General features: G+C 42.8%; 1 pseudogene; it reads left to right on the forward strand.

Annotated features, from left to right (window-relative positions):
* Window positions 1–5,261: 5,261 nt before the first annotated feature.
* LOC143270151 (excitatory amino acid transporter 4-like) lies at window positions 5,262–12,598 on the forward strand (annotated as a pseudogene).
* The last annotated feature ends 5,056 nt before the right edge of the window (window positions 12,599–17,654 follow it).

The raw sequence follows: 17,654 nt of genomic DNA on the forward strand, positions 1-17,654 counted from the left end.
CCCTCTGGAAGTTTCACGAAGACCAAGTCAAAAGATTAAGTTGCCTCTCCCTTGTTGATCTACATTCGTTGGTCCAGTGTTTTCCCTTACCACACCTTCTGCATACTCCAGAAGGAAGGGGCATTCTGTTGCCATTGTTCCTTGAAGAAACATTGTTTCTAGGAATGACCTATTTACTGTCCCTTTACAAATGTCCTTGCTTTTCCACATCCAAAACATATAACATTCCTCAAAACTTTTGAAATTGCTTCTCCTACCCACAGAGCATCATGATCATGAGCCTCAACATTTATCGTGTCTCTAATCCAAACTTCCAAGGGTGCAGATTTTGCCTTTAACGGCCTGATTATTCTTTTTCATGCTGCATTCACGTTCTCAAAGGCCAAAGATTCAATTATTATCTGACTAGCTTTTGAATCCGGGATCATTCTCTTTACTGCTGAAGCCAGTCTTTGTAAAAAATATGTGAAAGATTATTTTGGGCCCTGTATAACCTTTGTAAATGACTCAGTTTTCTTTCCTAATTTCTCAACTCTGTCCCATGCATTCAAGGCTGCCATTTGACATAGAATTAAGGTTTGGATATCATATAAATATTGTGTTTGTACTGCAGCATATTGGCCTTCTCCAACAAGCTGATCCCGGAAGACTTGTATTGCTTTATCCCTCAATTGATTTTCTATGTTTTTAGCCTCTTCCTTGAACAACATTTACCACTGGAGCCATTGACCAGGTTCCAGAACAGCCTGTGCCAGCTCCTGCCAGTCCTGTGGTATACTCCTATTATATGTTCACCAGGAGTTTAACATTTGCTTTATATACGGGGAATGCATGCCATAAGATACTATTGCTTCCTTAAACCTTCGTAATTCTAACATTTCCATTGGAGTCCAAATATTTTGTGTATTCACTTGATCAGGTAACTGCTGTACAGTTACTGGATAAATTAAGGTTGATTGTGTGAAAACAGGCTTTCTTTCTGTAAGCTTATGATCCAATCTTGAAACAACTTCACTGTTAATTTTTTCTCTCTGAATTTGAATTTCTCTATAATTCATTTTAACAGGCTTAACAGATTATTCTAAAACTTTTATCCTGTCACTTATATTGACTATCTTTTTAAATAATAAAATGAGGATAAGAAAAGAAATAAAGTGCATAATTCAATCAATATTAATCTTCTCGTATAGTTGTTCCATTGTCAGACTGCCTAAAATTTCAAACAAAGCTCAATTTTCTTCCAGTGTACACATAAAACCCATTTTTTAGTGTGGAAAAAATTGTATAAAGGATTAGAAGACAGGGGTTCAATGTTCCAGGCTAATGGGGATGAAAGTGCTAAGAAACTTGATCTGGCATCATGGTTTGCCTTCTTGTTCTGAAAGGTTTCACTGTGCTCTGTGAGTGGGAGCAATTATCACATGTCCAGTGAGACAAAAGGGAAGAATTAACATAGTGAAAATCACAGTTGTATACGTTTACAGTGATCTAGGCAGGCATGGTGAAGGTGCGGAACATAGCCTTGCATTTGAGTTCGACACTGTACCTTTTGGATTTCTGATTATTTATTGAATTGTTCTTAATTGTTAATTACTCCCTGCTGGCCCTTCTCTTCCTCTACTTCTAGGATGGGACTCAGGGCCTCCTGTACATTTGATGAATGCTCTACTCCTGAGCCATGCCCTATTGATCCATCACTCATGTATGCTTTTACTATCCTACAGTCAGCCTTTAAAAAAATCACATTTATTCAGTGTGTGTGTGTGTGTGTGTGTGTGTGTGTACAAAGCAGTCAGAGGACAGTCTGTGGGAGTTAGTTCTCTCCTTTCACCGTGTGGCGCCAGGACTGAACTCAGGCCATCCAGCTTGGCAGCAATCCTCTTTATCCATCAAACCACCTTGTCCTCCCCACCCCCACTTCTGCAAATAGTTTGTTTTGTGAACCCTATTCCAGCAACTCACCTTTCCCACCAAAGCTTGAAAGCACCTGCAGAAATACACAGTGAATAAATGCAGCTGTGTGCCAATACCATGATTAAAAAATGCCAACAACACAGATATCAGGCCATATTTGATTCACAGACTATCACGTCAACTCCCACACTATCTTGTTGTTTGTGGGTCTCAGAGAATTTGTTCCAGACACACCCTCCATCCAAGGTAGACTCCAAACCCCTTGTATTTAAAAAGTCTTGTACATAAAATGGCATCATATTTGCACAGAACACATTCCTCTCTTCTTTCATTTTTAACTCATCTCTATATTACGTTTAACACCTAGCATAGTGGGTAAAGGAACTTGTCACCAAACTTGAAGTCCTGTGTTCAATCTCTGGGACTTACATGGTAGAGGAGAGAATGGACACCAAAAAAGTTGTCCTCTGACCACAAACATGCAGTAATAAATATAAGAATAACTCCACCTAGCACAACTTTAATACTCTGCATATACTTGCTATGCTATATTGTTTATGGAATAAGAGGAAAAGTCTGTTTGTGCCCAGCACAGATGCAAATTGAACAACTTTTTATCAATTGATTGATCGACTTTTAGTGCTGAGAATTAAATCCAATCCTTTACACAGGCTAAATTCACACTACCATTGATTTTTTTTAAAAAAAGATTTCTTTTGAGGATGGAGAGATGGCTGAACATTTAAGAGTGCCTGTTGCTCTCACAGCGAACCCAGATTCTTCTCCCAGCACCCACAGGGCTGCTCACAACTCCCTGTAGCTCTTGTTCCAGAGGATCCAAGGCTCCTTGCTGGACTCCATAGTCACTGCACATACAGTGCACATATATACATGGAGTCAAACACTCACACACATAAAATAGAAATTATTTTTATGCTTTTAATTATGTGTATTCACTTGTGGATATGTACACTTGAGTTCAGTGACTATAGAGACAGAAGAAAGAGTTGGACCCTCTGGCTCTCAGCCACCCGACCTGGTCCTTTCAAAGAGCAGCAAACATTGTTAACCTCTGAACCGTGTCTCCAGCCTTACCATAGAGTTTTAAAAAGTATTCCTTGGTAGTTTCATATATAAGCACATGTATATTTAGATCATGTCTAACTCTCTTCTTTTTCCTCTTCAACTCTTCTTGACTTCTCCTAACTCCTTTTAACTTCATGTTGCTACCTCCTCCTCTTTATTTTCCCCTTCCTCTAAAGAATGCACTGAGTCAATTTAGTGCTGCCCACCAACCACTGGAGCATGGGCAACCTATCATGGGCCACACCACTGAAGAAAACTGCCCTTTCTTACTCCAGAACCCATCAAATATCAAGAGCTCTTGAGGCTAGATGTGAGCTGATTGATTGACCTTCTGATATGGGGTGTTTCTACTCAACTCAGGCTGGCCTTGAACTCCTACTTCTGCTGCCTCAGCCTCCTAAATGCTGAGATCATGGGAGTGCAGCTCTAGGTTTGACTAAATGAACACTTTATATCCAGTGTTGGTTTTATCTGAGCAGGTTGATTTGGGGATCTGCAGAGCCAGCTGCTGGACTGTAGGAAAGAGACAAGTGATCAGGGTCCTGACAGGTTTGGACTCTGTTGAATGCTCTTGGGATTCATAGGTGATTTTGAGTTATCATTTGGTAACTAGGAACATGATGTCCCAGAGGAGAGAGAGAGACTGCTCATCTTCTGTGCTGTCCTGTTTCTGTGAGTGTTCAGAGCAAGGTGAGAAGAAACTCTGTGGCTTCAGAGGACCAGTTCATTTGGAGCAAAATCCTGAATGGGGCTTCACACTGAGAAGGAGTTGCAGGATACAGGGCATGGAAAGCCTAGTCAGACAACTTGTCTTTTGGAAGCAGGTGGAGAACTCAGACAGATACAGAGGGCAGCCATCTTAGAAGACAGCCACGTGGGTAGTGGCATCCAAACAATGCTGGAACAGTTCAAGGCTGCACGTGGTGGTGCATGCCTGTAATCCCAGCTACTTGTGAAGCTGAGGGGATCAGTACTGAGAACTGAACTTGGAGCCTTGAACATAGCAGGCAAGTACTCTACGACTGAGCTATATAGTCTGGCCCTCTTTAAATGAGAATTTTATTTTCAGTTTTGGTGTGTGTGTGTGTGTGTGTGTGTGTGTGTGTGTGTGTGTGTGTACATGTGAGTGCAGGTGCCAATGAGGCCAGCAGGGGGCATAGCAGTACTGAGCTGCCTGATGTGGGTGCTGGGAATGGAACTCTGGTCCTCTACAGAAGCAATGTGCACCCTCAATCACTGAGCCATCTCCCACCCCTTGCCCAGTAGCTCTCTTTTTAACTTTATTTTAAGACAGGGTCCTACTAAGTTGCAGGTGCTGGCCTTGGTCTTGTAAACTGCCTTCCACCACCATCCTCTAGAGTAGCTGATATTACAGGGCTGTCAACAGCTGGGTCAAAAGCCACAGTTTCTACTCTGTTTGGTAACTTCCAAATGTTTGGCTGCTAAACAGATTGGCAGGTTTTATATTTACGTGCATTTTATTTAATTCATGAAAAACACATCATCCCGTTTTGGTTTTCTTACAAAAAAAAAAAAAAAAAAAAGAAAGTTAATAAGAATAAATAAATACTGACACAGGTAAAAAAAAGGGGGGGGGACACAAAGTATGAGGTTTCACCCCAAAAGAGGGTCATGAACCTCAAGCTGGGACTAGAAGTGTCATCATTTCTTTCCCAGTGATCCCTCCCTTACAACATAGCTGTCCTGGTCACGCATACAGGGCAGCCACATTAGTTGGGTGCCACTGTTTCCCAGGCACCAGCTGATTTTGTCCTTGTGAAAAGTCGACTATGGGCATCTTTGGGCTGGACACCCAACTACTGTGGATAGGGGGACTAGTCTAAAGATGCCCTTTCAAGAGCTCTTATGCAATGGGTATTCAGCAAAGGCCTGGCACTTTAGTTTGAGAGCTGCAGCAGCTCCCAGTTGCTTGAGATGATCTCAGTGAAGGAGGCTGGAGGCAGAAAATCTGAAAGGTGTGCAGTATTTTGTGTTTCTTGTTTGTGTGTGTGTGTTTGTTTGTTTGTTTTTCTACCCTGTCTCTAACCACCCTCTCTAGTGTTTGGGTCCGAAGACCTTAACCTTTTGTTGTTGGGATTAAAAACTGTATCTCATCCAGGGCAGGCTCTCAGTAGTCTCCACATGGGCATTGCCCCTCCCCTAACTTCTGAGCTGCAAGTGCCTGCCCCTCCACCTTACCCACTCCTTTCCTGGATTCCTCCCTCACCAGACATGGTCTCCTCTGTCCCCAGAGAGAGGCGATGAGCAGTCATGGCAACAGTCTGTTCTTGAGGCAGAGCAGCCAGCACCTGGGTGGTGTGGGCTCTCTGCAGGGACCTCAGGACAGTTGGCAGCAGAGAGCACTGCGCATGCGCATGAGCCTGCAGCCCATGATCAGAGAGCATGTGTGGCGCTTTCTGCCTAGAAAAGCTTTCTTCTTGCTCACAGTCAGCAATGTGATCATTGGTGAGCTCTGCTTCTGGGAGGCGGGACTTCTATTAACTACCCACCCTCTCAGGTGCACTCATCACACAATCCCTTAGCCCATCAGAGGACTCAGGTAGAGAGGGCACATACATGCACAAACACAGCTGTATGAACACGATGTGATGTCACATGTGTGGGTATGGGCATCCGCAAGTACACTGAACAGACCTGCACTTTATGACTACACACAGAGAAGGAAAAAAATATCTTACATATGAATATATCTTACATATCTTAATTGAGAAGTGCAGTCACATAAACTGTGCTAATGTTCATAAAAAATATACAGCTATCCATCATACCCTTAAGAGATTGGTTCTGCAAACACTACCTCATTTTATTTAAGGAACTTTATTGTCTATTGGTTTGGGTATCCACAAGCATTTGTTATCTGTGGGTGCTCAAGTCCCTTAAATAAAATGAGGTAGTGTTTGCCAGTTCTGTGGCTATCTTGCTCTCTAGGTTACTTGTAACACCCAAAGCAATGTAACTGCTAGGTAAATAGTTGTTATACTGTATTGTGTAGGAAATATTGATAAGAGAAAAAATCTGTACAAGTTCAACAGACACAACTTAAGGAATTATGAGGTTGTATAAAATAATGGGTTCCTCATGACATCTTCATATCTGTATACAATGTGCTTTGATCATATTCTTTTTCCTTTACCCCCTCTTACCTAGTCACCCTCTGCTGGTTCCTTTTCTCTCCCCAAATAGCCCCTTTTCTGCTTTCCACAGATAATTTCCCCCTAAAAATTTCCATGTGTACTTGATTATTTAGACAGTGTGGATTCCAAGGATACCACAGCCAGCTGTCTTGGACTTTGTGAATACTTTCACACACTCATCTATGCATTTACATCTACATGCTTAGAAGCCCAATTTCATATGCACTTCCATATTTGAAAGTGGTAGCATAGAGCTGGAGTGATGACTCAGTGGTTAAGAGCACTGGATGTTCTTCCAGAGGTACTGAGTTCAATTCCGACATAGTGGCTCACAACCATCTGTAATGAGGTCTGGTACCTTCTTCTGGCCCACAGGAGAACACTGTATGCATAATCTGAAAAAAAAAGAAAATGATAACACAGACAAAAGAGTCATACTTATAGACAAACCCAAGAAATGCATGTGCATATCTTTGTATATGATCCTATGTACATATGAATGTGCACACACACATATGCACACACAAATGCACACAATCACATATATATATCCATATGCACACAACTACATGCACACATTCATTCACACAAATCCTCATCATGCACACACACATATATACCCATGCTCACACAAATGTACACATACTTACACACATACACACATGCACATACATACCCATATATACATCTTTTTATACATGCCCATTCATTCACAAACACCCACATTTGTATATAACACAAGCACACACACACATACACATACCCATGCACAAATGTATCCCTGCACACACAAATCCATGTAATACCCATGTACACAAATGAACCTCCTAGAATAGTCACTGCTCACCTTACTATACTCTTTTAGAGATGGATGGACAGTGTTTGGGGTTGAGATTCATAGTTCATTCCATGAACCTTTCCTGGCATTGCCTTGCGCCCACACCAGCTCTTCTACCACCAGATCAAGTACTTCTCTTTTCCTGGTGAGCTGCTCATGAGGATGCTGCAGATGCTGGTGCTCCCCCTCATCGTCTCCAGCCTTGTCACAGGTGAGACCCCAAGCCACTGTGCATCTACAGGACCCATTCCAAGCCCACACTTGAGAAAAGAGCCAGGGCTTCCCCACCAATGGGGGCCCTTTCCAAACACATCAACTCAAGCTGTTCCCAGATCTTGCTTCAGTCTTGCTGTCACAGGATCCTTGTGTCCCAATAACTTCCTTGTACTTGTTGTTGAAGGTAAAATCCCATCCTGCCAGAGCTCTGGTCTCTCCAGGGGGGAAAGAAATGCTTTGGGGGGTCAGGGGAGTTAGCTTGGATATGGGGTAGATGATAAATGGAATGTGGTTGAACATGAAGGAAGTGAGTGGGATGGAGGTGCCAGGATGGAGGGTGGAGGAAGGAAAGGAGCTTCGATGTGTTATGTAGCACCTTTTCTTCTGGATAGTAGTTGTTTTCGCTTCAGGGCCATCGGATCTTCATTTTATGGTTCACCTTTGATGCTGGAGTAGAAGAGCATGTATAGGCAATATGTCAGCAAGTGTGCATGGCTGTTGCCCTGGTTTCATTTATGTTGTTACAATAAAATATTTGACACAAAACAACTTAGGGGAGAAAGGGTTTGTTTTAGCTCACAGTTCCAGGTTAGAGTCTATCACTCAGGGAAGACAACATAGGAACTTGAAGCAGTTCATCATAACCCACCCACAACCAAGAGCAGAGAGAAAATAAATGGACACATGCTTATTTGTATCAAGTTACATCTCTACATGTATACAGTCCAGAATCCCTTTCCTAGGGAATGGTGCTACACACAATGATTGTCCTTTCTCCTTCAATCAATGTAATCTGGACCCCCTAGTCATGCCACAGGTCCACCTGATTTATAAAATTCCCCATTGAGCCTCTCTTCCTAGTGGTACTTGCTCGTGTTGAGTTAACAACTAAAACTACTCACCAGAGTTGTGTTTCAATACAACTTTACAAAAGTAAATAGTGCACCAGATTTAGGCCATAGGTGATGTTTAGTAAGCCTTGGGTTTAGGGACAGAAATAATGATCAAGGCTGGTTTCTTAGGTTGGGCTTCTTTGAAGCCAAGCCTGACATGTAGATCTGGTCACCAGAAACTCACCAAGGGAGAAACACATGAAGAAGTGAAGATAGGAGGACAGGATGGGGAAGGAAGCTAAGCAAAGGCATGTGTTCAGAAGAAGGCTGGTGTCTCAGTGTGCTCCCACTGGGCAGGGGCTCTGAAGTGTGAGCAACATCATGGAGGTGTCTCTCATCACCAATTCTGTCTTCATCTGAATCCCTGCACCAGCAATCATTGACTGTTGCTGAACACTGGGACCTTTCTGGAGGAGGAAGCTCCCATTCTGCTGAGGATCACTCTCAGGAGAAAAGTGCAGATTGTTAGTATCTCAAACTCATAGCAACTGGATTGTTGCATGGCCTGGTAGGAGACATATAGGTACAGCATGAACAGTATCCAGGCTAAATGTAGAAAGGGGTGGGTTCAAGTGAGGTGGGAGTTGTGGTGGACCCTGGGATGAAGACTTCAATGATTGTGATATTTATGGTGCAGGATAAGGAGAGGATTGGGTGGAAGTTGAAAGGTTAACTTAGAGTAAAGGGGAGGTATTGTGATTGGTGCAGTTATTTGTAGTAATAAAATGGAGTGGTATGTGTCCATTTGTTTTTAGCTTGAGAATCAAAAACTGAATCATCCCTGGGTTGAACCACCAGTGGATTGGTTTCAAGATCCCTATAAACACCAATACCTGAGGATGCTGAAGCCCTTTCTGTAAATTGATGTAGTGTTTGCAGATGACCTATGCCTCTCCTCTCGTGTTCTTTCAGATCATCTCTAGGTGGTGGGTATACACTGTACACTGTAAAACTTTATTTCAAAGTGACACAAAACTTTTATTTACTTTTATATACTTATTTTGTTATTATTATGTAATCATGTGTCTATGTGGGTATGTACACATGAATGCATGTGCCCATGGAGCATCAGATACCCTGGAGCTGGAATTACAAGTGGTAGTGAGCCACAGAATATTTGTGTTGATACTGGAATTTGGGTTCCCTGTAAGAGCAGTATGTGTTCTTAACACTGAGTAATCTTACCAGCTCCCTTTATTAACTTAATAAACTATAATCAAATTATATTTTGCCTGATAATATATTTATTTGTGATAGCATAAAATTTGTTGTGTAGATAACTCTCAGCATTAGAAGGTGAACCATGTTTTTTGTGGACATCTTCAGTTAAGGGATGTGCAATGAGTTTGAGCTGATGGTATGGAATGGGTGGACCAGATGGAGGCTAAAAGGAATGGGTGCTGTTGCACGAACTGCATTATCTCTTTTCTAGGTATGGCATCCCTGGACAACAAGGCAACAGGGAGGATGGGAATGCTGGCAGCTGTGCACTATATGGTGACAACAGTCATTGTGGTTTTCACTGGGATCCTAATGGTCACCATCATCCATCTTGGGAAAGGCTCCAAGGAGGGGCTGCACCATAAGAGCCAAATTCAGACTGTCCCAACAGCTCATGCATTCATGGACCTGGTCAGGTGACATTCTCATTTTGTTGGGACTTCCAGATATGCATGCAGCAATTCTTTTCTATGAGAGACTACAGGAAAAGGTGGATCTAGTTTGGAAAAGGAAGCAACTATTGGTTGCCATTTCTGCCCTGGATCCTTGCATATCCTTAAGAAAGCTAAGTCTAGGTCTGATCTTTGAGCTCTGAGGCTGGAGAGGACACTGTTGTAGTATCCCAGGACGGAGTAAGAGGAGCTGCTGCTGTTCAATAGGTGTTCATAACCTCTTTGGTGAGCAAATGATTCTCTTTTATTTTTCTGGAGCTGAGGACTGAACCCAGGGTCTTTCACTTGCTAGGCAAGTGATCTACCACTGAGCTAAAACCCCAACCCGTGCAAATGATTCTCTTAGTCCAATAAGATTTTGCCTGTCAGAAGTAATGTCAAATCCAGTCATACTGTTCCTATGGTACTGACTTGGCACCGGAAGAGTTTAGGAACTCTTACGGTGTTCTCTGCTGCTATTATACACTAGCTGAGGTCCAATGAGATGGCTTAGTGAATAAAGGTATTTGCTGCCAAGCCTGACCACCCGAGTTCAATCCTCTGGACCATCCTCGTGGTGGAAGGAGAGAACAGAGTCCTGTAAGTTGTCCTCCCAACTCCATGTACATGCTGTGGCATATGTGTAAACACACACACACACAGACACACACACACACACACACACACACACACACACACACGCCTAAATAAATAAAAGTTAGGGCCAATGAAATGATTTAGTGGGTAAAGACACTTATCACCATGCCTGACAACCTGACAGGATCCACATGGTGGAATGAGAGAACCGACTCCTACAAGTTGTCTACCTTTTATCTGTATACCATGGCACTGTGCCTCCGAATAAGTGTATTAAAATTTAAATGAAAAGTATACTTGAAACTGAGTTAGTTGTAAAATGAAAACAAAACCAAAGAACCAAAAGACAAAGGTTTATTTAGCTCATGTTCAGGGATCTAGGATGCCCAACAACTTTGCACCAGCATCTAGTGAGGATCATCTAGCTGCATCATAACACGGCAGAGAGCACAAGATGGTTATCAAGAGCAAGCATATCAAAAACAAGGCCACTTCCTATTACTCTGTAAACTTCTTTAGTCCAAGGCTCCACCATCACCTTTATGGCACTCAGATTCCATGACTTTGGGTGGGGCCTAATTATAATCAATCCATGGTAAGTTACATCTGCAACTCTGAGCAGCTCTATGGGTCTGGGCGATCTCCTCTGGCCTTTGGTTACCTCCTGTGGAAGCTAGAGATGTTTACAGTGTTTACTTCTAGGGTCATTGCAGGGTTTATGTCAGATGATGAAGGGCAGGTACTTGGCTCAACCCTGGGCCCACACCATGCATTTCTATATTGTCTGCTGCTACAGTTGCCATGGTTATCAGTGCAGGAATGCCCTTTGGCTCACTCCCAAACTCTAACCACTTTCCCTTCTCTGATGTTTTTGTGCAGAAATATGTTTCCACCTAACTTGTGGAGGCCTGCTTCAAACAGGTTAGGAGAAGCACATGGTTTAATGAAGGAGGGATGGAGGGTGGAGGGTGGAGAGAGCTTACTTCCCAAGGAGAAGGGTGGGAAGAAGGGCCTGAGTGGGGGGACCTTGGGGACGATTCTGGGAGAATATGTGTACCACACATGGCTATGTTGGTGATGCAAAGGGTGGCCAGGTTATGGAATTCATGGAGGCTAGGATGCTGGCGTCGAGGTTCTGAGACTTCTGATCACAGATGTGCTAAAATCTGTCTGAGCATGAGCTTGGGGTTCATAGTAGAAAAGCAGACACAGGCAACATGTGAAGAGGACTTACACTTTCCTGTAAAACTATATTTACAGAAGCAAGTAGTGGACTGAATTTGGCCAGCAGGGGGCGCATAGCAACCCCTTTACTGAAGGCTAGACATAAAGATGTAGACTATATATCCATTTTCTATGCTTGGTTTTTAACATCCTCACTATTTGGTTACTCATTTCTTTTCTTTGGTGAAGAGGATGAAAGCCAGGACTTGTTTATATTAGGCAAATGCCAGTTACTAATTTCTTTTTTTTATTATCATTATCGTTATATTTTCAGTGTGTGTGTGTGTGTGTGTGTGTGTGTGTGTGTGTGTGTGTGTGTGTTCGTGCAAATGAGATGTATGGAACACAGGGCCTCACAGGCCTAACTCCAGTTTTTTTATATTTGTTTTTTTTGTGATATTTATGAAAGAGCTAACCACCATACTGAATCTGGTATCAATTTCTCTGCATTTCAGTTTAAGATGCAGTACAGCACACGAGTGGTAACCAGGATGATTGTAAGGACAGAGAATGGGTCAGAACTGGGGGCCTCCATGTCTCCCCCATCCTCAGTGGAGAATGAAACCAGCATCCTGAAAAATGTCACCCAAGCCTTGGGCACCCTGCAGGAGGTGATAAACTTTGAGGAGACTGTGCCTGTGCCTGGTTCAGCCAGTGGCATCAATACCTTGGGCCTTGTGGTCTTCTCTTGGCCTTCGGGTTGGTCATTGGTGGCATGAAGCACAAAGGCCATGTCCTGAGGGACTTCTTTGACAGCCTCAATGAGGCTATTATGAGGCTGGTGGGCATCAGCATCTGGTGAGTAGTTGGTGGGTGCATGTGCCTGGGTGAGGCAGTGGTGGTGGTTCCTGGGGGTGACGGTGACCAGGCTGATGGGACTGTTGGAGACATTTGGCCCCTCATTCATCTGTGTGTTAGTTAATTTAATCATCAAATCATCAGTTCATTCATATCTTTCTGTAGTGAGTTATTCAGCAGTTCATAACTCCATTAATCTATTTACTCACTCACTCATTTGTGCATTCACTCTGTGATTCATTCACTCATTCATCTATGTTCATCATCCCACACATTGGGTCACCCACTTTCCTCCCATTTTTGTGTAATAAAAATATGTTCTTAGATAATTTCATACATGTATAAAAAGTGTCTTGATAATACCCATATTCCCATTCTCCCTCGACTTCTCTCAGACTCTCATGTTCCCCTTCCAACTCTATATCATCATATGCATGTGTTTGTATATATCTCCCATTGATTCCAATGAGAACTGTCTGTATGAACATGGATGAGGGCATAGCCACTGATTTGGGCAACCTACAGGATGCCTCATCCAGGAAAAAATTTGGCTTTCCATTCCCCAGAAGCCATTAACTCTCAAAATAGTTTCTCAGCTAGGAGCAGGGCTTGTGAGTCTCTCCTCAGTCCATGTTGGAATATTGACTGGCTTGATCCTGTGTCAATTTGTGCAGACAACTACAGTTGCTGTGAGGTCATTGTGCTGTTTTTGAGACAGGTCTTACTATGTAGCCCGGGATTGTCTGGAACCTGCCAACCTTTTCTGTCAGCCTCCTGATTAGTGGGATTACAGGCATGCACCACCACATTTCTGCATTTGTTAATTCAATCATCAACTCACTGATTCACTTCCTCATTCTTTTCTGCAGTGATTCAATTCAGTAACTTTTTCTTTCATTCATTCCCTCATCTATTTCTTGTATTCACTCATTCATTCTCATTTTTCTAGCACTGGCCCACTCACTTATCTTCTTTTAAAGTCTTTTTCTATTTATCAGTTAAATAATTTCTTCATGTATCTATTCACTGATAAATATGTTCATTAGTTAAATTACTTCACAATTATCACTCTATTACACTTAACTATCTATCTATCTATCTATCTATCTATCTATCTATCTATCTATCTATCTATTGTGTCAGAGTACATGTGTATGGATATGCAAACCACAGCATGCATGTGGACATAGAGGATAAAGTTGTGAGAGTTAGTGCTCTCTTCCTACCATGTGGATTTCAGGATCCAACTCAGGCCTTCAGGCTTGGCACAACGTATCTTTACCTGGGGAGCCATCTTTCTGGCCCCTGTAATTATTTTTAAGTGCTAGGGTTGAACCAAGGCCTTATGTCTACTAGATAATCAATCACTCTACCACTGAGCTGTACCTTCAGTTTCCTAAATAATAATCTTTTCTCCCTGGTGCTCAGGATGGAACCTAGGGCCTTGAGTAAGCTAGGCAATAACTGTGACACTGAGCTGTAGTATTAACACCATTAGTTAAGACATTGACTGCATTTGTGTATTTACTCACCCAAACCAGCACACTTGGATTCACTCCCAAACCTGTTGATTTATGTATGCATTTGCCATTTTCTCATTTACTCCCTCAGATATTCCATTTATCTCTTCACTTTCATACTTACTCATGCCCTGTTTTATTTTCCTTTCTACATTTGGGTATGGTGTGATGTGCATGCGAATGTATGTTAGTTTTGAATGAGTGGGGGGAAGTATGTGTGTGGTGGCCCAAGGGCATGTTGGGTATCATTTTCCATAGCTCTTATACCATGGCAACTCTTATAAAGGAAAAAATTTAATTAGGGCTGGTTTCCATAGCTCTTATTCATTAAGGAAGGATCCCTCAGTCAAATCTGGAGCTCAAGGAAGTGGCTCATCTTGCTAGCCAAATTGACCTGACTTCCCTTCTGAGGCTGGGTTGGCCTAGCCTATCAAGCATTACATAGGTTTTGGAGGGTCTACACTCTGGTCCTCATGCTTACATGATAAGTGTTTTAACCACTACTCCATCTTCCAACACCCATGTCCCCTTTTCACATTAATTTTTTTCAAAATTATTTCACTCTTCACTAGCTCATTCATCTAGCAGACAGTTTCCCAGGCTTGAGACACAGTGATACACTGAAGTCATACTTTATCTTGAAGAAGTTTGTAAAATCCAGGGGGAGACAGATGTAGACCACTATGTGTAACACAAAGCCATAGGTGCCATAGCAAAGCTCCAGCAGTGGTGGATGGACCCATATGCAGTGGATGCTCCCTGGGAAGATGAGGAGTGAGCCATACATCTGGGCTTGAAAGGAGAGTAAGAACCTAACTAGATATGAAGAGGAGAGAGGTACATCACCAACAAGGGAGAGAACAGGCAAAGCCTTAAGAAACGCCGAGTGACTGGACAAGAAGGACTCTAGTTTCATTTTGGTTGCTGTGATAAAATTCTGACATAAAGAGCAAATGATTATTTATAGCCTCACATTTCTAGGTTACAGTCCATTATTGTAGAGAAGACAAAACAGGAACTTCAAACATCACATCACAGTGAAGAGTAGAGAGAATCAACACATGAATCCCTGCTTGCTTGCTTGCTTAGTTTCAGCCAGCTTCTTCTATTATTACACAGTCCAGGGCCAAGCCCATTAAATAGTGCTGCCCACAGTGGACTATCTCTTTCTACAACAATTTGCAATTAAGAGAGTCTCCCAAGCACATTCCCATAAGCCAACCTACTCTAGATAATTCCTCATTGAAACTGTCTTCTCAGGTGATTTTAGGTTGTGTCAAGTTGAAACTTCAAACTAACTAGCACAAAAAGCAATTTGTGGAAATTTAGAAGGCCAGAGATAGGGGATGTTTTAGTGTCTTGGTTAGGGTTTCTATAGCTGTGAAGAGACACCATGAGCATGGCAACTCTTATAAAGGAAAACATTTAATTAGGGCTGTTTTACAGTTCAGTGATTTAGTTCATTAATTTCATGGTAGGAAGTGTGGTGGCATGCAAGCAGGCATGGTGCTAGAGAAGGAGCAAAGAGTTCTACATCTGGACCTGCAGGCAGCCGAAAGAGAGAAACACACTGGGCCTGGCTCGAGCATCTGAAACATCAAAGCCTGCCCCCAATAACACACTTCCTCCAACAATACCACATGTAGTCCAATGAGGCCATACCTCCCAAAAGTGCCACTCCTTATGAGCCTAGGGGTACCATTTTCATTCAAACTGCCATACTTAGTAATTAATGCCTAAGGACCGAATTCTGAAGGGAATAGTCATCTGGAGTTGAGCTGAAAGGGGCTTGAATGAGAGAATGAGATAAAGATTCCAGAAGGCTCAATGCTGATGTTGTAGGAACTTTTCTGCTTATCAGATGAGCAGTGAGTAACCAATGTGAGGTGGGTACATTCATAGAATCCAATTGTATTAATTAGCTTTTCTGTTGCTATGACAAAATGCCCGGGAAAACCAATTTGAAGAGGGAAGGTTTATTTTTGCCTCACAGGTTTGCAGGAAACAGTGCATGGTTGGCTGGCTCCATTGCGTTTGGGCCATGATGGTGAATGGATATAGCCAATGCAGCTGCTAACTTCACTGCATCTAGGAAAAAGAGAGGGAGAGAGGGAGAGACTGCGGAGAAGACATGTCCTTCAAGGGTATACCCCCAATGATCTACTGCCTTTTACGAGGCCTTTCCTGTAGTTTGCTCCCAATAGCTCATTCAGGTATGATTCCATCAATTGATAACCCACAGCAGAGATTGGAACTCTCATGAACAGTTAGCTTCTACAGGTCCCACCTCAGAGCACTGGCCTTCAACATATGAGCCTCTGGGGAAATATTTTGGGAGAAAACCCTAACAACAATGCTATTAAAAATATTTTATTTTATATATGTGTGTGGATGTGTAAGTGGGTGTGCAGGTGTTTCTGTGGGTACCCATAGAGACCAGAAAGTGGTGCCATATCCCTTGAGCTGGAGTTAGAAGTGTTTTTGAGCTGTCCAGTGTGGATGATGTGTCCAAAATGAGAATTTCATCATTGAACAGCAAGTACTCCTAACCACAGGGCCATTTCCCCTGTGTCCCAGTGCTGGCTTTGATACTCGGGAAAGGTTGGGGTGGAGTTGTGGTTTCATGGTAGGTACTGTCTGGCTCCTTGAATCTATTTGGGCAAAGTTTGGGGAATGCCAGCTCCAGACCTGTGAGGAAGATCATCCTAATACATATGTGCCTTGCCCAGGTATGCACCTGTGGGCATCCTGTTCCTGATTGCTGGGAAGATTCTGGAAATGAAAGACATGGCTGCCCTTGGAGGTCAGCTGGGCATGTATACTCTGACTGTCATCATTGGATTGTTCCTCCGTGCTGGTGGTGTTTTGCGCCTCATCTGCCTTCTTGTCACCCATCAGAACCCCCTCCCATTCATTGGGGGCCTGCTACAGGCCCTCATCACAGCCATAGGTACCTCTTCCAGGTATGGCCTTTCCCGGAACTCTCCCTGAGTCCATTCTTCATCTTTCATAGGTTCTTTTAGGTACTCTCCTCTCCACCTCTCCAAACATCTCTTCTGGTTATACAATAGTATTGGGTAACTCTTGAAGCTTTCTACCGGTGGCCTATACTTGGGGATATAGTCATTGTCTTGTGATGACTCTCATAACCTCCTTGTCTCTTTTGTTTCTCTAGGTTATAAGGAGGAGAGACAGATGCCAGTTCTTGGTTTAAGGTGGTACTGGGGGTGAAACACAAGCTCAGAGAGTCTTGGCTTCTTAGGCTTTCCTCTCCTGTTTGTGCTTTTAGGGGCTTAAAAAAGTGATCCTTATCTCTCACCATCCAAATTTAAAACAGCTTGACAAAGTATCCCAAGATCCAAACAGATAGGAGAAAATATTTTTTATTGTCCTCATGATGATTGGAGAATGTGCCTTTTGATCTTTGATCTGGGGCTAAATAGGATTGATACTATTGTACATAGAATTAAACCAATCTGATCAGTATGGAGCTAATCAGCCCCTGCTCCCACCTCCAGTGCTGTTTCTGATGCTTGGCAAAGGTTGAAATTGAATTGGGTGCTTTGCAGTAGGCAATGTCTTGTTCTAGGGCCAAAGACTTGAGTCCAAGCTTTAATTTCATAGCATAAAGCTGACCACACAGGGGTCAGTTCTTGCAGACAACCTGACCCCAAATGAGATGCCTACTCTTTCTACTAAGTTGCCAGTCAAATGAAAGTATACTCTGTGAAGTAGTTGGGGAGAGCCCTAGCTGCTGTAGA

Source organism: Peromyscus maniculatus, chromosome 22, assembly GCF_049852395.1.
Source record: "Peromyscus maniculatus bairdii isolate BWxNUB_F1_BW_parent chromosome 22, HU_Pman_BW_mat_3.1, whole genome shotgun sequence".
Classification (NCBI taxonomy): Eukaryota; Metazoa; Chordata; class Mammalia; order Rodentia; family Cricetidae; genus Peromyscus; species Peromyscus maniculatus.